This window comes from Camelus ferus, chromosome 25 (assembly GCF_009834535.1).
Source record: "Camelus ferus isolate YT-003-E chromosome 25, BCGSAC_Cfer_1.0, whole genome shotgun sequence".
Taxonomy (NCBI): Eukaryota; Metazoa; Chordata; class Mammalia; order Artiodactyla; family Camelidae; genus Camelus; species Camelus ferus.
This window is the reverse complement of record NC_045720.1, coordinates 25,420,974-25,434,209: the sequence shown is the minus strand read 5'-3', so window position 1 is coordinate 25,434,209 and position 13,236 is coordinate 25,420,974. Positions and strand designations below refer to the sequence as shown.

At 36.9% G+C, this 13,236-nt stretch overlaps 1 long non-coding RNA gene across 4 annotated transcripts in view; it reads left to right on the top strand.

The window, feature by feature from the left end:
- Positions 1-424: 424 nt before the first annotated feature.
- LOC106730179 overlaps positions 425-13,236 on the top strand; it is a 57,484-nt gene continuing 44,672 nt past the window's right edge. For all 4 annotated transcript variants that reach the window (XR_004315142.1, XR_004315140.1, XR_004315143.1 and 1 more), the window contains exon 1: positions 425-952. This is a non-coding gene — a long non-coding RNA (uncharacterized LOC106730179). The remainder of the gene's footprint in view (positions 953-13,236) is intronic.

The window sequence follows — 13,236 nt, the reverse complement described above, 5'->3', positions numbered from 1 at the left end:
GGGCTTAATTGTGAAAACTGATCCTTTGAAGTCATGAAACTCTTTGAAGGTTTCTTTCCTGACTGCAAAACTTTATGGGTTTTGTCTATAAATTGAGTTGTGCAGGACGACGAGGCTGATGGATTCTACTGACTGAGGCCTAGGAGTGTCACATTACCCATTGTCTGCCAGAATACTGTCTCTGGCCCAAGAACTCATGGACCATAAGTAGACGGTGACATTAACTCTCCAGTAAGTCAGGTCTCTGCTATGGACATTTTCCTGATTTGGAGACTCTCTCATTATCAACAATGGGAGCAGGGAGGGAATTGGAAAGTATGTTTCCATCAGGATAAAACTGTCATATGGAGATGAAGGCAGTATTTACCATTAACAAATGATTCTATTTGTTACCTACATGGAACGCTCTGAGCATTGAGAAGATATGGGTCTACAAGGTCCATTCTCTGTACATCATTTCTAGGGAGAAAATGGCTGCTGAGACTAAGATTAGGGCCCAGGTCTTTCCACAGTGCAGGATTAAAACATATCTGACCTGTAGACACAGAGACCATCTACACAGACAGGCATGTCCTGCAAATGTAGCTTTTAGAATCTTAGTTTGGAGGCTCACTGGAGTCTTCTGTGCCTGTTTTTATTTATTTCCTTCTTTGCTCTGCTGGTGTCATCCTACAGGATTAATATGTGATCCTGAAAATGACAGTTTTAACCTTGCTGGGAAAATTAAAAAAAAAAAAAAAAAAAAAAAGCATGTGACTGTGTGACCGGCATGCAAGGGAGGTGTGGATACTTGTCTGTGGTTTGCACTCCAGATCCGGGTTGTTGCTGCTAGCTACTCTGTAACTTTGCCTCAGACATTTCCATGAAGAGAACCTTCCTCATTGCCACAAACCAAGCCTTTCAATCTGCTGTGGTTTGGCCTGGAAGCCCACATCTGTGCCATGCTGTGAAGGTAGGTCACACTGTGGTTTTAAATAAAACACTGTCTTTAATATATTTTGCCTGTGAATTGAGGGAACTCTTCTGAAGGGAAATTCAGCTGTATCCATTCAGAGTCTTAAAAATGCCTACACTCCATGACTCAGCAGTTTGGCTTCCTGGCATTTATCAGAAGGAAAAAAAAGTGTGTTAGGATTTATACATATAGTTCTTCAAAGTGTTAGGTATAAATAAAAAATTGAAAAATATTATGCCACATAATGAAAGGCTGTTCCTATAAATTCCATAGTATTGTAAATCGACTATACCTCAATAAAAAATAAATAAGTAAAAATAAAATAAATTCACAGATTAGGATACTATGTAGTCATTAAAAAATCATGTGATGTGGGATATGGATATCAGGAAATGTCTATACTTGTTTAAATACAGAAAAAGTCATTTTGGAAAATATGATCACTTTGAACTCCTTTTTGTAAAAATGGAAGTAACTATGAAATGATGAGCATTGTCACATTACGTAACGTGTGTGCACTAACTCTGGATGTTTTTTATTTTCTTCTTTGTACTTTTTGGTATTTTCAAAAAAAGCAAAACAAATAATGACTGTGCATTAATAGTATTATAATCAGTTGTTCTATTTCCCCCCTCTCATATAGAATTTCCCAGGGCAGCAGAGAAGTCTTAGGAATAGAGGAGAAATAAGTGGGACTTCAATTTTTAAAAAATCCTTTAAAGTCGTCTAGCTAACATGCACTGTTCTCCTGCCTTCTCCCTTCCTGTGTGCAATAAAAATGGCCGAAGTTTGATTCTGCAATTGATGTCCATGTCTTTCCAAACGTTACTGACCTGCTGCATGGCAGTGGCCATCACCCCTTTCCTGCTGCAGAGCTTGAAATAAACAATATCACTAAATGCACAGCAGACTTAATACTCCAACCAGTGAGGGGGTATGCTTTTATGAAGCTGTTTCTGTCACACTGGAATTTGAGGAAGGACTGAAGAAATATTAAATAGAAAAGAGATTGATGGGGTGTGGAGATTGGGAGGAGGAGAGTTTGACTTCCAGGTTTCTGGTTTGAGCAATTGGGGAATTGTGGTGCCATTATCCAAAAAAAGGGGGAAGGAAGAGGAGCAGGGATGGATAAGGAAGAAAACAAATTGGATTCTGAACATTTATAGCATAAAAAAATAGCAATGACACTTGCCAATAAATGCTGCAAGGTTGTGGTGCAGTTTGACACGGAAACAGTTTAATGGAGAAGCCTTTCTTGTAAAAGTTCTGCAAAAAAACCAAAAGAGATCCTTGATCATGGCTTCTTGCCACTCCCACTGGACTGCAGGTGTCTTTGTATGTTACACTCCAAGTATTACTGAGCTGCAACACCATGTCCCATCACTGAGGCATCTACGGGTTAGCATGCAAGGTGTAGGAATGTGGAGGTGGATAAGGCACCACTGTCCACCCACGGGAGCTCTCAGTGTAGAAAGGGAGAAACAAATATCATAACTCAGTATAGTTAGCATAATAATTGATGTATATACGCTATACTGCCAGCTCTCAAGAAGGAATAATTACTCTCTGGACCTTGAAACTCTATTTAGGTTTCAAAAATAGGGTGATGCCTGATTTGGATCTTGAAGATTGAGTAGGCATGAAAATTATGAGTTCTTACAAATTATGAGTATTACAAATTACAAGTGGTGACATGTGGCAAAGTAGCCCCATCATTTAGGGTTTTCTTAGACCAATGCAAAGGTCAAATTTGGTTCAGTCAAGGGAACCACTGGAATATGCCATTTTGAATTTCACATATATAGCCTTCTCCCCACATACCATCTAAGAAACACCAGAAATTTCACAGCAGTGAGAAATGACACAAGTCTTCAACATCAAAGAAACAAGACCCACACAGGCAGCGGATTCTGTTTGTGAAGCACACCCTTCAGAACAAGAACGGATAAATGTTGGAGAAATGAACTTTCAATCATTTCACCAATTCATCATAAGGCTCAGTTTAGATTAGTGTTTCTCAACCTGATTTTCATTATCACTCCCCTGCCAAAGAGCCTTTTTAGACGTTTTTTGTCCTAGTTGCCTCTGCTCCTCCATGAAATTTCAATACCACATACATATTTTATTTGTTTAGATACAACTGCAAACCACTGTAACATCTAAGATTCTTTCACCTTGCAAAAACCATTTTTTTGCCCCATTGGGGTTCACATTGCCCCCTCTTGCTTATGTATGATTTAGATCAAGATGTCAGCACAAAAATTTGTCCACTAGATTGCTTGCAGCCAACATTATTTTAAGAGTGTATAGTTTGTTTTGTTGTTTACATGCCTCAAATATATAAATCAAAAGTCACACACTGACTGCTATCCAACCCTTCACTGTGACCCCAAACAGCTATTCAAAGCAGGAAATCTTGTTCAGATTCTTTACAAAATTACTCTCAACTTCTGAAGAGTAGTTCTCCAAAGAAGATTTTAACTGTTTCTTACTTCTCAGATTTTCTAACAATATCTCATTTCTGTTTTCACAATATTGTGAGGAATAATTAAAAAAACAGACAGATCAAAAATTCTTCAAATGGACAGTCCTCCCTTTTTTTGGCCATAATTTCCCCTGGCTAACCTCAACTACACAAAATCGCAGCAACAAGCAGTTAGAGCAATTTCAAAGAACACACACATACTCACAAACTAAAAAAGATGCATAATTTTATTTGGCAAACACAGACTGTGGCCAAACTTGTTATGTAAAGTATAATGCCTCAAAAAATAGCAAACCCACAACTATGCATCATGGATGCTCCTTGTGAGGGAAAGTGGAGACTGACTGGGGTTGGGGGAGGCCTCTACAGGAAGATAAAAGGGGCAGCTTCCAAGTTTGGAAAGGTTACAGTGGAAGACATTTGGAAAGGAGATGGGCTGGGGACTTCAAGTGAATGGGAAGATATCCCCTCTTCCCTGGACATATATAGGATCTGAGGAGCAAAGGGCTTTCGCTCCTTTCCCAGGATAACCAGTATGTACATGAGGGGCCTCAACAAAATGCAGAGGGAGCCCCCAACTCCAAACACTGAATGTCCGGGGGACTACAGCATGAACATCAGAAAAGCATGGAGACGCGCAACAAAGACTTCCCCAGCTTCCACCATCATAGTCTGACCACATGCACCAGAATTTTATGGCTCAGGCAAAAGCTTTTGCTAGTTTCATACACCAATCACAGAAATGACACATTATTAAAACCATTAATTTATAAAACTAGGAATAAAATATTTTAGATATTTTCTCCAGGAGCAGTAGAAATTGGGATGAAGAGTTGAGGAGGGTTGGGGCTATGTCATCTTGTCATCCATGAGAACGTTTACAGGAAGAAATTCACGTAAGCATGGCCAGAGACGGGGTCCTAAGCAAAATGCTCCTCAGAGGTCTCCCCTCTCTCTGGTTTTCCCCTCCATCTGCGGATCTCTCTACTGCCCCCTAGGGTTCCCCTTCATTCCTCAGGCACTTGCCCCCTTCACCTCTAGATGAGAGAAGAGTTACAGTCTCAAACACACTGACATGGCTGATTTATAAACTTTCCATTGGTCTAAGGCTTACGAGTCACAAAGTCCTGTCCTAAATGGATGGTAGATGTACACAAATAAAGTGCTCCATCTCATGGAAAGTCATGTTGAGAAATCCAGGATGAATAAATTTAAACAGGTTTACCAACATGCTAACAAGCACTTGATTCTTCAAGAGGAATAGTTTCCTAATGAGAGAGAGGTTGAGAAATGCTAAAATGTGACTTTCTGTTTTACCTGCAACTGACTAATAGAAACTGATATTTGCTCATGTAAATTTTCTTCTGAGGTTAGTGGCAGGAATATCTCCTGGTGAGCAAAAATAAGTCTTTGTGGTTACTTGGGATCTAAATGAATATTGAATTTATTGAACTTGACAAATTTTAAACACGTAGCTTTCTTTTAGCTTTTCGATTCAACCTATAGGTCTCTTGATCTTCTCTCTATACATCTACTATTAATACTATGAGAATAAACTCACTGTCATTGGTATCAAAGTACAAATTAACTCAATTCGAACAGGCTAAATCACCTCAAACCATTAGTTACATTTAAAGTTTAGTTAAATTCCTCTAAATGTTTTATCTGCATTTAGTTATTTGATTTTCTTAAGTGACTCAAATATATGTCAGGGTACAATTATGAGCTTAACTTGCAAAAACTTTCTAAACCCTTGCAGCCAATATTTATATAGTGATTACTCTATGCCAGATAATGTTCTAAGCATTTACATATATTAATTTATTTAATCCCCTCATCAATCCTATGAGGTAGCTAACTATTCTGATTTCCATTTTACAGTTGAGGAAACTGAGATATTGAAGTGTTGAGTAACTTGCTGGAAGTCACACAGATAATAAGTGGCAAGGTTCTTATTAGTTTAAAACAATGAATTTAGCAGTAAAATAAATCTCTCAGTCATGCCAATACTTTTGACTAACTTAAACTTGCTATTAACCTTCACTTAAAAATGACAAAACTGGTATGTCAGAGTCTCTCAAACAATACCTTAAACAACAAACACAGATTATTTGGAATTTAGCATAATCTTTTAATACTAAAGATGGAGTTTGATTTTTATTTCTAAGTGTTCCCAGAATTTAACACGCCCAAATAAAGGAGAATTATCATCTCAGATACACTGATGTTATCAATCCACAAACTCAGGACCACAGTACAGTTACTTCTCAATCAAAAATCAAAACCGAGAACATGGGGCCTGGGAGCAAAAAGACTCCAGACAACCCTCCTAGAATCACAGTTGCAATGTCAGGTCATTTATTTTAGTACTGCCCGTGGGGCACTGTGTTCCACGGAAATTGCAACCTACTTCTGAAATTATAACCTACTTCTTCTGGTGTGTGTGTGTGTGTGTGTGTGTGTCTAAGGAATGCTTGGCTGGATTTACATGCTTTTTTTTTTTTTTTTTACCTTCTCATAGATTTCTGTACTCTTTTCATGTTTTCCTTTTAGCAACAACTCTCTAGTCCTCCTAATGGTAAATCATTATCAGCAGTTTGCACATAAGGAAGCTGAGACGCTGAGAATTAATTAACTTGCCCTGGGGCCGATAACTGGGTAAATGGTAGAGCGGAGACAGAGCCCCGGTCCCCTGCGTCCCAGTGCAGTGCTGTGCGCTGCTCAGAACTGGTGCCTAGTCCACCTGTTGTGGTTCCTCACGTTGAACTTCGAACCTGCCATGCACAGTTCTGTACCTCATACTGAAATTATATTCCCTCGACTTCTTCTGTCCGTGCCTTTGAAAATCCTCACAGTTCCTATTGGGTCAGTCATTATTTCATCAGCCAGTCACAAAGTATCTACTGGGTTGCTGTCAAATGCTGGGCTCTGCTTTTGGCATTTAAGGTATCGTGAGTACAAAGTATTCATTGCTACTGAGAGAAGGGTTAGATTGTTTTTAAACAGACCCGTCACTTGTGTCTTTGTCAGGATGATTCCCCCAAGAAACAGAAATTCAACTTCAATTCAATTAAATTTAAAGCAAATGGATTTATCTGTGTAAATGAAAACTCTACAGGTAGGAAGCCAAGCCTTCATTTGTGGCTCAGTCTGAAGCCTGGAGGATGTTATCAAGTTTACCTCTCTTGCTCTTGCAACCTGTTTCTACACATTTTCTGTCTCCAGGTCTCAGTTTGCCACATTGTGAGTTCTGGCCTGATTTTTTCCTGCTTCTGACTTCTTCCATTTGGCAAATGAGTGACTGCAAATCTCCTCATTTGCATTTCCTTTCATCTTGTGATTTAGGGAAAAAAAAAACAAGAGCATCCCCTCTAAATGCTCTTGGAGAAGAAATCTTGGAAATAACATTAATTGACCCTTCTCTTTGAGCCACATGCCCATTTCTGAATGAATCATGGTGACCAGGGGTTTGGAGAGGCTTGGACCACAGGTCCAGGGTGGAACCATGCCCTCTTAAGGAATGGTAAAGGAAGGGTGATGGGCAGAGGAGCCTCCTGGGCCCCATTTGTATTATCTGTCTCCCTCTCTCCAACCCTGCCTTCTTCCCTTCCTCTAATAGTTACTGTATGTCTGTTACGTGCTAGTTATTACAAATAGAGTCCAGAAGAAAACATAGATAAACTTGCTTCCTTGAAGCTTAGTCAACTATTAGGGGAGAGAGACATCAAATGACTAGGTCATTATTCAGTTTATTTAACTTCAATTGTGATAAATATTAAGAAGCAGAAGTATAGGATGTTAACACAGTGTGTAGAGAGGTAGTAACCTGAACTTGAAAGGCACGGAAGGCTTTCTGGAGAAAAATGTGATCGAGATACTTACTGAGATTCAAATGAAAAACAGTAATTAACTAGAAAAAGAAGAAAATGGAGAGCACACCAGGGAGAGGGAAGTGTCTGTGAAGACTGAGGTGAGCAGGAACGTGGTGATTTGCATGAACTAAGGGACTGGTATGACTGGGCTGTACTGAGCACAGAAGAGAGAAGAAAACTGCTGGGGTTGGGGGGTGGATGTGGGGAGACCAGGGGCCAGATCTCTCAGGGTCTTGAAAAGTCATGGCAAGTCTTTGTGGCTTTAGAAAGACAGTGCCCTACTTGTCTTGAGGTTGTGAAATCCAAAGGAATGAAATTAATGGTAGGAATTTCTGGCCACTAGAAACGTGGCATGGGAAGACAGCAATATGTCAGAAGAGTTCAGGGCACTTGGATCTTGCAGAGTCTCACCAATCACTCCACGTAGCTGGCAGCAGACCTTGACCGGGATATGGAAAGACCGGGAACAGTCACTGCTGAGGGCTTCCGCCGCAGTCGTTCTCAGCTTAGAGCACATTCAGTTCTGTTTGTAAGGGTGAGTGACGCTATTCTAAAACTCCTCTGAAATGTAAAGTCCGTCCCGCTTTTGAATTTTGAAAAATTTGAAAATGAACTGTCTTTATGCATCCCTTCATCTTTAATCCTTTGCCAAGATAACATGTATTCATTCTTGGATATAAGCTCAGCCATCACTTCCTTTGAAAGCCTCCCCTGTTGTCCAGTCTGGATCAAGATCCATCTGCTACACACGCTTTACCCCATTTCTCTCACAGAGCACTAAGTTACTAATTACACGTTTGTGTGATGCTAGATGAGGTTGTGATAACAACTCATCACACTGGACTATAAGTTCTAAGTGTATAATGACTACATTCCCCAGTGCTGAGCACATAGCAGGTGATCAGTAACTACTTCTGTATAAATAACCCTAAACTTTTCTGATTTATATTTAGATCTGGTGATTTTCATGATTGTGGTTGGCCTCCACTTGAAGACTTGCTCATAATGGGCTCTCAACTGTATTTGTTGAAAGGAATTAAATGAAGAATAATATATCAAGACTGTTTTTAGAATGCCTGAGCCATGTAACTTTTTACATATAATTTGATTAAGAGATCAAAAGCACAGAAGAAATATCCAAGTAATCTCCTTTTGAATTCCATTCTTTGTGGAGTCACACATTCATGACCTTTGTTCCTGTCTCTGAATCCCTCTGTCAGAAAAATGCCTGCTGCTTCAACCCTGGAGGGGGATGAGGCACCAGGAAGATGGAACAGAACCTCTGGGCCAAATAGTAACCTCATCTCTTCCAGCAAACACCAGAATATTCTATGGCTCAGCTCTTGTCTGGAAAGATCTTCTTAGACATTTTTATTTATTAACTGTTCAAAGTTTAAATGATTCTTAATGGAAGAGAATTAAACACACACACACACACACACGCATTTCTCATTTGCTGAAGATGTCTCTTGTGTTTAGTTTCTGTGCCTAAGCGTAACTCTTACAATTTTACATTATCCTCTAACCTTCAGTTTCCTCTTGAATAAACACCACGCCCAGCCTCCAGCAGTAGCTGTTTAGAACTGCACAGTGGCCACTGGGAGATGAGATTTCAGTGCTGCTAAAATATTCACGGCATCTGGACTCACAACGGCCGCACTATTCTAGAAAGGGAATCTCTAGGACGAGCTGACATAGCTCCATCAGCAAACATCCCACCGGATGTTTTCTTAAGCATTCTGAACAAAGTTCAACTGCCCTTTGGGAGAGAACACACATTTCTTCCTAATTTATAATTTTTGGAATGATACCAACAAAAAGAAAAAAAAATCTGAAGAGTTCATTAGAGGAAAAACTGCCCAAATATGACAATACTTTGCTGGTCCTTTCATCCACAGGACCATAGAGTTATTTTTTTAAAGTATCTCAGTAGTTAATTACTACCATTTCTTGAGGAAGGCGGGAAATGTTAGCCACATTTTACAGCTGTGGAAGCAGACACAGGAAGGGTTTACTCTTCTGAGTTAAGAGCCTTCCTGGAAGAAGATTAGCTTCTTGGAGAATGTTAATAATTTCATATCATTCTTGTTTTAACTGTGTATACGGACAGCAGAATTCGATGTGACCAATATAGACTTTTATTTTTCCAAATACAGGTTGCCTTGTGGGTTTTGCTTTAAAAGGTGAAGGACCTAGTGATTAAGAAAACTTGAAATAGTTAAGTAACTGAATGTGGAAAATATTTACTCTTCATTTAATTATGTTTACTTATTTACCTTACTTTTCTTTAGGCCACTGCAGCCTGTCGTGCACTGAAGATCATAAACAAAATAATAGCTTTTGACGATAGCCCCTTTCCAGCAGTATCAACGAAACCTGTGTGTTTTAAAACATTTATTCCAGTTTAAGTAGTGTTTGGTTTCTCCCGGGCATGCAGGAGAAGCTAAGGGATTCATCTTTTTCTGCTTTGTGATAATCATCCTTGTATCCTTGTTTGTTCTAAATGTTTACTGATTAGGTTCCCTGCCCCTGTCTCCAGCCTCTGGCAACTACTGATGTTTTACTGTCTCCAAACTGTCGCCTTTGCCAGAATGTCACATAGTTGGTATCATACAGGATAGAGACTTCAGATTGGCTTCTTTCACTTCGTCGTATGGGTTTAAGGTTCTTCTGTATGTTTTCATGACTTGATTGTTCATTTCTTTTTAGTGCTGAATAATATTCTATTCTCAGGTTACACCACAGTTTATTTGTCCATTGACCTCCTGAAGGACATCTTGTTTGCTTCCAAGTTTTGGAAATTGTGAATAAAGCTGCTATAAACAACTGTGTGTGGGCTTGTGTGTGTGTGTGTGTGTGTGTGTGAGAAAATAAGTTTTCAGCTCCTTTGGGTGAATACTAAGGACTGTGATCACTGGATCGTATGATAGGAATACGTTTAGTTTTGTAAGAAACTGTCAAACTGTCTTCCAATGTGGCTGAAACATTGTGCATTCCCACCAGCAATGAATGAAAATTCTGCATCCTTGCTAGCATTTGGTGTTGCCCATGTTCTTGGATGTTGGCCATTCTAATAGGTGTTCAACATTCATCTGTGTGATTCATTCCCATTGATGTGTATAGCTGAGGTTTATTCATTTTCCTTGTCTGTATAATATTTTATTATATGGATTGTCACTTTAAAAATTGCTTCATCTCTTGTTGGACTTGTGGGTTCTCAGCAGTGTTTTTAATAATCTGAATGATTCTCTTGTGAACATTCATATCCTGTGGAATTCTGTGTAAGTATGTACAAGTGTTTCTCTAGGGTATATGCCTTAGAAGTAAAATAACTGTTGTAGAGTTAATAAAATTTTAGTTTAACATTACTAGGTGAGGCTCAGCTATCTTCCAAAGAAGCTAACCCTATTTATATATTCACTTATAATGAATGAGAATTCCTTTTGATTTATAATCTTATCAACATGTGATCTGACATTCAACATACATTTTTGCTACTCAGTTTAGTGTGAAATGTTATTTCATTATTAGCAAAGTTGAGTATTTTTCACATTTTTATTGGTCACTTAGGTTTCCAGTGAAATGTTTGTATATTTCCTCACTTATTTTTCCCTTGAATTATCTTTTCCTTATAGACTTGAAGAACTAGTTTACAATTTACATATTTAAGGTCTTATTTGAGAAATTTTTCCCTAACTGTAGGCTTGTAAAGTTTCTCCTACATATTTTTCTGAAAGTTTTGTCTTTGAGATTTACGTCCGTAATCCATTTGGAATTATTTTTTGTGTGTATTGTGAGGCAGAGATCCATTTCCGTTTTCACACACACAGATACACAGATATTTTGTTCTCAGTGCCATTTACTGAGTAGTAGTCTTTCCTTTCCGCACCTATCTGCAGTACATCTCTGCCCTGCTTCTGTCTCCATGGATTTTGTATTATTTCCAAGCCCGAGATTTGATTTCATGAGAAAACCTGTCCATGTTCTTCCACTGTCACAGTCTTGTTCACTGTAGCTTTAAAACGTTTTGATATCTAGGACGTCATTGCCCACCAGCTAATTCTTCAGGAACGTTTTAGGTCTTCTTGGTCCTTTGATCTTTCATATAAATTTAACATTCATCAAAAAAAATCCTATTGAATTTTTTTATTGTGTTATAGTCAGTTTACAAATCCTATTGAATTTTAATTGGACTTTATATAAATTTATAGATCAATTTGAATAGAATGGAAAGTGATGAGTTTAAAGCTGCTACTTCCTATCCCATAACTTTGCTATACTTTTCCATTATGTAGGTCTTCCTTAAAGTATTTTTAATAGTTTGATAAATTTCTCTAAAATAGTCTTGTACATCATTTACTAGATTTACTCTGAAGTGCTTTATATTTTCAGTTGCTACTGCAAAATTTTAAAAAATTTCTTGTTTAAAATGTTCTCTCTGGTATACAGAAATATAACGGACTCTTGTGTATTAATTAGGCATCAATGTTGCTAAAATCTCCAGTGAAGTCTAATAATAATTCGTCCACTTAAAATTTTGGGTTTTTATTGCGTATACAATCACAGAATCTGCCAAAAAAAGAATTATTTATTCCTTTCTAATTATTATATATTTATTTTTAATATTTTTGTGTAGTCTAAGAGATGATCTTTCTTTGTTAATAAAAAGGACATTCTTTGAAGGTGTATTTGGTAGTAATATGAACCAAAATATCAAGGCCAAGAAATGTATTTGGGGGAAAAATTTAAATGACTGAAAAGAACTGTTAAACTGCTGTAGGATTGCTCTGGTTTTATTTATTATTTATGACCATTTGTGTACTTTTTAAATCTAAGAATTAATTTCAGCTAAATTTTCAATATTTTTCTTGAAAGTTGTTTATAATATTATTTTATCTTTTGTGTCTTTGTTTCCTCTCTAATCCTGCCACCTTTATTATTATTAAATAATAACCAGTTTTGAGTATTTAAAAATTTTCAGTACTATCTCTTCTTTGATACATAAATGCTAACATTTTTAAAGGCTTATTTTCTAACTTCTAAAACTGAATTGGATAGATACATATGTCTGTACATAAAGATGTTTGAAATTTGTTTTGAAATACTATATGAGCTTACATATATATAATTATATATATATATGTATACACACACACACACACACACACACACACACAATTTATGTTGGCAAAGACTATGTATTTGCAGTGATGGGTCCGGTATTCTGAATATGTCTGTAAAATCAATTTTGTTAATCATATTCAACCATATTAACTGTGTTAATTTGTATGGTCTTATTCATATATTTTACCTGTTTATATATCAATACTGAGAGAAGTATTAAAATGTTTAATATTCACAGTCAATATGTCAACCTCTTATGTAGACATATCAATCCTTTCTCTTTATATTTTGAAAGTTTTCTTATAAATGCATTAAAGTTTAGAATTGTTATATTATCCTTATGAATTAAAGATTTATCATTATGTGATACATAATGGTCTTTGCCTTAAAATACATTTTATATGTTATTAATATAGGTAAGCTAGACTTGTTTTGATTTACATTTATGTAGCATGTTTCATTTTTAAATTTAAACTTTTGTTTGTTTCTTATAAAAAATACAAAATTAGATTTTATTATTCAGCCTAGCAAACTTTGATTTTTAAGAAGTCATTTTATTTACATATATTATAATTATTGATATATTTGGATTAACTCCTACCATCTTATATCCTACTTTCTATTTGCTCACTTCTCTAATTTTATTCTTCTTTTTGTTGGATTGATGTTTTCTTCTTCCAACATTTTATATTTTCTCTGATAGCTTGGGAGATATAAATTATTTTTCTATAGTTTTCTACAGTCTATAGTTTCAATGTAAACTATTTTTATAGTTTCAACACTACACATTTAAAAATACT